The sequence below is a fragment of the Pteropus vampyrus genome, unplaced genomic scaffold (assembly GCF_000151845.1).
Source record: "Pteropus vampyrus isolate Shadow unplaced genomic scaffold, Pvam_2.0 Scaffold67, whole genome shotgun sequence".
Lineage (NCBI taxonomy): Eukaryota > Metazoa > Chordata > Mammalia > Chiroptera > Pteropodidae > Pteropus > Pteropus vampyrus.
The window spans coordinates 5,348,094-5,355,825 of NW_011888848.1; the positions used below are offsets into that span (position 1 = coordinate 5,348,094).

At 34.9% G+C, this 7,732-nt stretch overlaps 1 pseudogene; it reads left to right on the top strand.

The window, feature by feature from the left end:
- The first annotated feature begins 161 nt into the window (after positions 1 to 161).
- On the top strand, positions 162 to 279 carry LOC111740752 (annotated as a pseudogene).
- Positions 280 to 7,732: the final 7,453 nt, after the last annotated feature.

Sequence of the window (7,732 nt, forward strand, 5' to 3'; positions counted from 1 at the left end):
TTTTTATATTGGTTGCTTTCTTTCTTCACCACCCCTCTCTTAATGATGTTCATTTTGTGTGAGACCTCAGGAAAAGACACATGTCCTAAGCTCCTACCTTAACTCCCACTGTGATAAGATTACAATGGGCATTGAATGATTTTTTAAATTCAAATGAAGAAGTCTATAGCCATGCCACCCTGAACATGCTGATCCCATCTGATCTCGGAAGCTAAGCAAGGTCGGGCCTTGTTAGTACTGGGATGGGAGATCACCTAGGAATACCAGGTGCTGTAGACAATAAATAAATATAAATGAATGAATGAATGAATGAATGAATGAATAAATAAATAAATAAATTGAAATGAAGACTTTATTAAACCAAGTGTGAAGTTTCTTTAAGAAACATAGAAACAAAGGATTCAAGAATGCAGAGCAGATAAGTAGTTAAACATCTGATCTACAAAGCCATAACGTAACAATAACAAAAAGCATTAGCACTGTTAATATTTTTCAATGTCCCCTTTTAAAGCCTGAGATCAGAGGTCAACAACTGCTGTAATGAAGAACTATGTGAACTTTTTACCTAAAATATCCAAATAGTCAAAAGCTTTTTCCAGATGTAGCTTTCTAACCAGTTTAGTATTTAATGCTTAGTTCATCTGGTAAAATGTACTCCTTTATTTCTGAGGCAAGTTATTCAATTATAATTTTTTCCTCAATACAAAAGAGATATAATGCTTACTCCAGGAGTCTTGGAACAAGGAAAGGAAAGGAACAAAGCAAAAGAAGAAAGAAAATGTGAAATACTCATAAAGCCACATCTCAGAGAAATATTTATCACTTTAGATTTTTTATAAAATATAGGCATTGGGGATGGAAATGATAAAAATGATCAATTACCCACATACAGCCTTCCACATTCTCTTCCCATTCTACATGTGCCACATGTTGAAGATGGCAGTGCCACAGAAATAAGAAGCCGATTCCTAGTATTGCCAGAGAGAAAGTCACCCACCAAACACCCAATTAGACCAAGATGTGGGTAAGAAATAAACATATTAAAACACTGAGATTTTCACTTTTTTCAGCAACACTTAGTTTATTCTGACTAATAGAGTAATTTGTACTCTGAAATGAGATGTTATCTTAACAAATCCTTAAATATGTCATTAACTGAGCAGCTGGGTGTTGGGTGATGAGGAAAGTTACACACAGTGGAAAGTGGTTAATGAAAATAAAAGAAGTAGTGTGTGTTGGCTACTGTTATAGGAGGGCAACTATTAGAGAAAAGATAAGCCCAGCAGAGAATTTGCTAATTTTCAAAAGAATAGTCAACAAATTTGGGGCCCTGAAGAACTAGAAAATCTGATCACTTGTAGAAACCAAACAGTGAAACATAGCAGAGAATGTTATGAAGGACCAAAGCTCTTTAAGACATAATCTTGTGAAGAAAACATAATAAGGATGTGGATTTTTAACTCCGATAAGACTTCAGATTGCCTCAATTGGAAAGAGTGTGAGTGGAGAGTAAAAATAAAATATGTCTAGTGACTAGAAGAGAATTCTGTGAAAGAGACAATGCTATGGGTTCATTAACAATTTTTTTCTCCTTCTGAGCACAAAGAGAAAACATATTTTCAAGTCTCCTTGCATCGAAATGGAACTGTTAACTATTTCTCATCTAAGAGAGTGAGCAGAAGTTTTATTTCCAGCAGTTAAGGAGGCCTTCTCAACACTCCCTTTCTCTCTCTCTCTGCTTACTGGATGATGCAGGCATAACTTTAAAGTCAAGTGACGTATGGAGGAGCCTCATGACAAATTGTGATAGATCTTTGAATGACTACATAGAGCAGACACTTCTCACTCTCCCCCCGAAACACACACACCACACTCACAAACTGATCCACATCAGATTGCAAAATGATAGACAAATAACCTTCTATTATATTTAGCAGCTATGATGTTGAGATTGTGACAGGAATTAGCATTATTTCCCTGACTAGTATACATTGGTAAATAAGTTACGCCGTATTTATGTAATGAAATACCAAACAGCAATGTAAATGAATAGATTAATGAAGTATAAGTACATATAATATCAAGGATAAATCTCAGAAATAATATTCCTGAGATATAAACAAACAAACAAACAAGTTTATAAAAAGAATAAATATCCCTGTATACATGGTAGAATGGAGTGGGGTTAAGGTGTCTCTCACATCAACAACCAATCTTTTGACACCGGTTGATTGTTATACAATTTAACTCAATTCTGACGTCTACCTAGAAACAGTATCAAATCCCACTCATTATGGGTTTAGTCCATTAAACTAGAACAGTTCACAGAATTCTGAGAAACATTTTACTTACTAGATCATCAGTTTCTTATAAAAGGGTATAACTCAGGAATAGCCAGATGGAAGAGATGCACAGGGCAAGCTGTGGGGAAGGCATGGGGAGTTTCCGCACTCTTTCCAGGTGCTCCAGTCTCCTGGAAATCTCTGTGTTGCACCAAACTCTGTCTTCTTCGTATTTTTATGGAGGTTTCATTACATAGTCATAATTGATTTAAATCATTGGCCATTGGTGATTAAAGTCAACTCCATCCTTTCCCAGGAGGTCAAGGGAGTGGGATTTAAAGTTGCAATTCTCTAATCACATGGTTGGTTCTCCTGGCAATCAGACTCTATCCTAGGTACATTCCAAAAAGTCACCTCATTAATATAATAGAAGACATCATTATTGATCTTATCACTTAGAAAATTCCAAAGGTGTTAGGAGCTCTGTGCCAGAAACAGGGATGAAGATCAAGTATATATTTCTTGTTATTATTGATATAAGAATGTTCAAATCTATAGAGAATTTTTATTAAAATGTATTTGAATGAAAGAGAGGATACCTCAACACACTGAGAAAAATTCTTCAAAGAAATGAAAATTTTCAGCTTCCTTTATGCATTGGGACTTTAGGGGGTGGGAGCATAAGGAAGATTACATGAAGGGAGAGAAAGCAAGGTAGGAATCGGATTATAAAATACTTAAGATTATGTGCTCTCTTGAGGGTGGTCAGGATTTAGAAGGAGGGGTCTAAAGAAAGGCATTTCAATGGTGTGTTGACCTAGATGCACAGAACCAGTGGACAGGGCTGGTTTACAGAAAAGATACCTTTTACAAAAGAAGTTATAGGCCTGGAGTGTGACTACCCACCATGACCTGCCCAGTTAGGAATTCATGATCAGATCACTCTGTGAGGTTACCTTCCATAGATCCCCTTTTCTGTTCACATTATAAATCACGAGATCAAAATATTTATCTTCCGTCGTTAGAATATTCTGAGCTGTCAGTTTCAGTTTCAGATTTAGTAGAAAAGTATCACTTATTAAAAAGAGGGGTTTCTGTGCAACTTTTTATTTTTAATAAGATGCTGAAATAATATCTCATACTAGTGTCTGTTTTCAGAAAATGTAATTTTTATGAGGAAGGTCATCTTTATTCTGGTACTTCTTGATACTTTCATGACTGTCCTGGGTGGAGGCCTCATGGGGAAAGCAGTCACAAAAGAAACAACCCTAAGAGCTCATGAGCCTGGACAAGCTAAGCAAAATCCATGAGAGAACGTGCTCTCCCAGCCTGAAGCTGCCCTCCTGTGTTTTGGCAGAATGCTTACACACTTTAAAAGATGGTTCAAGACTATGGATAGCAAAATTAAAACCCTGGGTACTGATTTTTGGTATAGCTGTCACCACTACAGGAAATAGAGTAAGGAAATAGGGCCAAAACAAGGGGCCTTACAGAATATTCAGAGGGCACTTAAACTTAGTTAATTTGCTCTCAACAAAAGAATGACAGCTTCATCTTCTCAACAAATGCTCTAAGTAGTAACAATGTTTATCATTGCAAATGAATCTTGGCACTATAACTCCTTTGAGTTATGTCATCTTGTTCAATAGATATACAGTTAAGTGGCATTTTTTTTTAAACCTTCCATTGGATGGTGCAATCATATCAGAGCTTCTAGAATGGATGAAAGAAGCACCAAGGTTGTTTATTCAGAAGAAAGTGCCTCATGAATAAACAAAAGTCTCCAAACTAAAGAATGTCTTCATTGGTGGTTATTCTACACTGTTTTTAAAATAGCTCCGATACCACCATGTATTATTTTATTCTATTAAAATGAATTAGGATCATTTAAAAATAAATACTGCAAAACAAAAATGAGAATCATTAATATTTTCTTCTTTCTTATCCCCTTCTCATCACCTCTCCTACCCTTTCTGAAAGGTCTAGTGTCATGGGGAGCGGCGGTGACGGGGGCGGGGGGGAGGCCGTATTTTTAATCAAGCCCCTTGCCCTTCATTTGATAAACCTACTTCCTTCCTCTGTGTCATCCCTTTTTAAATTGTTACAAGAAAGAAAATTCTTACTGTTCACTTGAGGAAATTAGTTTTGGATTGAATTGGTTCTAAGTTCTGACCATGCAATTCAGGTCTCCTATCATGGCCTTTCAACATAATGTTCATAAAAGTCCAGCCAATTCATTAGCTGACATTCTTCTCCCTCTTGTTTAATCATTTTGCAGGAAAAGCCAAGCTTTCTGACTCACTAGTTATGGAATTTTTTCCTGAATCTCAGTAATGCGAGAAAGCCTACAGTATTTAATGATACTTCTATTAAATAACACAGTCATAATACATGCTGTTTCTAAAATATCCCAAAACAGGAAAATAAGACTTGTTTCTCCCAAATAAATTCTCTCTCAAAGTCTTCAGCGTTCTAGTCCCAGTTAAGGAATAATACAACCAGGTGCTCTTTCACACTCATTTCTGGCACTTCATTTTTCTTCCCACTGTCTCATCTCTCTTATCCTATTTTCAAATTTGCAAATACGCTACTATCACGTTAGAGTTCTCAGCTTGATAACATATGTAGAATAAGCTTTGGCTCCTTAGATCATTTAGAAACTATGTAATAAACATATGCACATGTAAGCTATATGTTTGTGTATGTGTGTGTGGTTTCTTAACATAATAATATTCAAATTCTGTATTTGATTAGCTATTATTTAATTCTGTGCTTTAGAAAATAAAATTAATTAGCTTTTGTACAAGGGATTATATTTCATAAATTTTCGAAGTACCATTATTCTTCAAACTGATTAAACCTGAGAAAAGCTAACTACAGTCATCAGTAATTATATATCTGGTTTAACAGTCACATTTTGTTTATAATCAGTTCTCTGACCCTCGTGCCAAAAGAACCTGTTTGTACATATATGTAAGTAGGCCAACCAGGAGACCTATATAAATGGATATTTTCACAAAATATCAGCCCCTAGAGCTACTTGTAATTCCCATCTATAAACAAATACAGTCCTTTAAGCCATTACATTATAGCTTTCTAGCCAGCACCTCACAGAGCTAAATAATGTCATTCCATTGCTATATGCATTTTCTCAGCAAGTTACCTTCTAGAGCTATTTAGAAGAATTTTGAAAGTTATTTTTCATTCATTTGCATCTTTGAGCTCATAATAATTTTGAGTGCAATCAACTCAATGTTGTACAAGCTCTTCAGGCAAACACAAAATAGTAGAAAATAATGTCTTCACCTTCAAGTACAAAAAAGAGCAATACAAGCCAAAATAAAAAATAAAACTAAAAATAACTCTAAGATTTATTGGAATATTGCCCAGATGATCTAAATGGTTCTTAATGAATAATGTTTGAGAGACAGTGATCAAACCTCCATTTCACTTTGCTTGAATAGAGATAGCTTGTATATACATTAAGGACAATTACCATGACCTTCCAAATTATAATTAAGTAATTTGTTACCTAGTTAGCAGTTCATATACCTTGTGAAGGCATCCTCCCCACACCCGCAAAAAAAAAAAAAAAGAAAACCTTTCGAAGTTCTCACCTTCTCAGTTCTAGCTCGGCTAATAATCACATTAATAGAGATAGATTAACAGTAGAACATATACAAAGTTTATTACAGATGTACATGCTGAGGGTGTCATAAGATATGAAACTCAAAATGCATTGGGCAGTGGAGGCTTATATGCCATTCCAGTCAAAGGAGAAGGAGGGTAGGGGTCTGAGATTCTCAAGGGAAAGTAGGCAATTCACAGGTAGGAGAAAGAACAAATTCTTATGGAGCCATCCAGAAACAATGGGACACAAAGGGGAAACAGGACTTGTTAGATTTCTTCCTGTCTGTCTCATATGTGCAAGGTGAATATGCTATGGTCCCCTTCCTGAAACAGGGTTTTTTAAATCTGAATTCTTCTAGGCAGGAAGGGGGAGGTTCACAGGTTCTTTCTGAGTCTTTTGTTACTTAATAACCAACTTAAAATCAATATACCAAAGGCATATTTCAGGGTGGCAAAACTTTGGTCTCCCTCAATCTTCTTTATAAATTCTAGAGTCTTTCACTTATGCAGTGTATTCTAGACCTTCTGAAAACTATGTAAGAAAAAAAATGCCTCTTTTTATTGTCTCTGAATGAGGACCTGAAAAGCCAAACTGTCCATGTTCTGCTGTCTACAGCCTGGATGAACTTATAGTTAGTTATTGAATCTTTATGAGCCAGTGTGTTCTCATTTCTACAAGGCAATAATTTTGCCTTTCACAGGGTTTTGGTGAGTATAAAATTAAGTAATGAATAAAAAAGATCTTTGAAAAGAAATGCAAAGTGCTATCAGTATAAATTATCAGTTTTCAATTATATACCATAAATAACTCACATACAATGCTTCAAATATATGCCTAAATGTTATTCAAATCCAGTATTATCTAATTTCAAAATTTCAAATTTTGCCACAGCCACTAGATAAATGTTTTCTGAGTCTTCTATCTGAAGTTTTGCTAGGCCACAGAAAAGAGAAAGATTCAGATATACTTCTGTGTTTTTAAAAGTATTTGCACTTTTAAAATTAAATTACAATATGTATAAACAGAAACATTATGAGATTTACTTATACCAGCTGGGTACTACATCACAGGTGGGCAGAAAGACCAAACTTAGGTAACACAAATCTGCACCTTTCAAATGAAGGAGCAACATCTCGATTGCATCCCCTTCTTAACCTCACTTATCATTTTAATCAATGACTATATTCTCCTAAATATATCTTAAATATGTCTTTCTCTCTTCATTCCTTTGAACATTGCTATTGGCCCTATTCTGGTCCAGTACATCATCACACAAATTGTAAAGATACCTGACTATTTCAGGATAAGAAAATCTACATTCTCAAACTTTGTTAGTCAGTCCTCCATCTATTCTAAAAGCACGTTAAGATTATCTTGTTTATACAATACTGTACTAGTTTAACTAGTTTGACTCAGGGTTGTTTATAATAATTCATCCTCAGATAATTATATCAATTCTTTACCCAGGCCTAAACCCATATAAAGCTGTGATTCAAGATTATAAAGAATATCGGGACTTAATAGGGTGTATTGAAGGACCAGCATAGTAATCATCTTTATTTGCAAAGAATAATATAAGCACCATAATTAAATATTATTCTCAGGCTTGATTTTACTTTTCAAAAACACTAACCTCAGTAAACTCTCTCTCTAACCAACAAAGCAAAACATAGAAGAAAAAATATTTGTTTCTTTTCCAGATTATCTTAGCCACTTTCCACTTCTATATTCTATATTTTGACAGCACTGAAAATTTTTTAGTTTTTAAAATGTACTATATTCTCTCTCACTGTGAAACTTTTTACAAATTCTGAAGTCT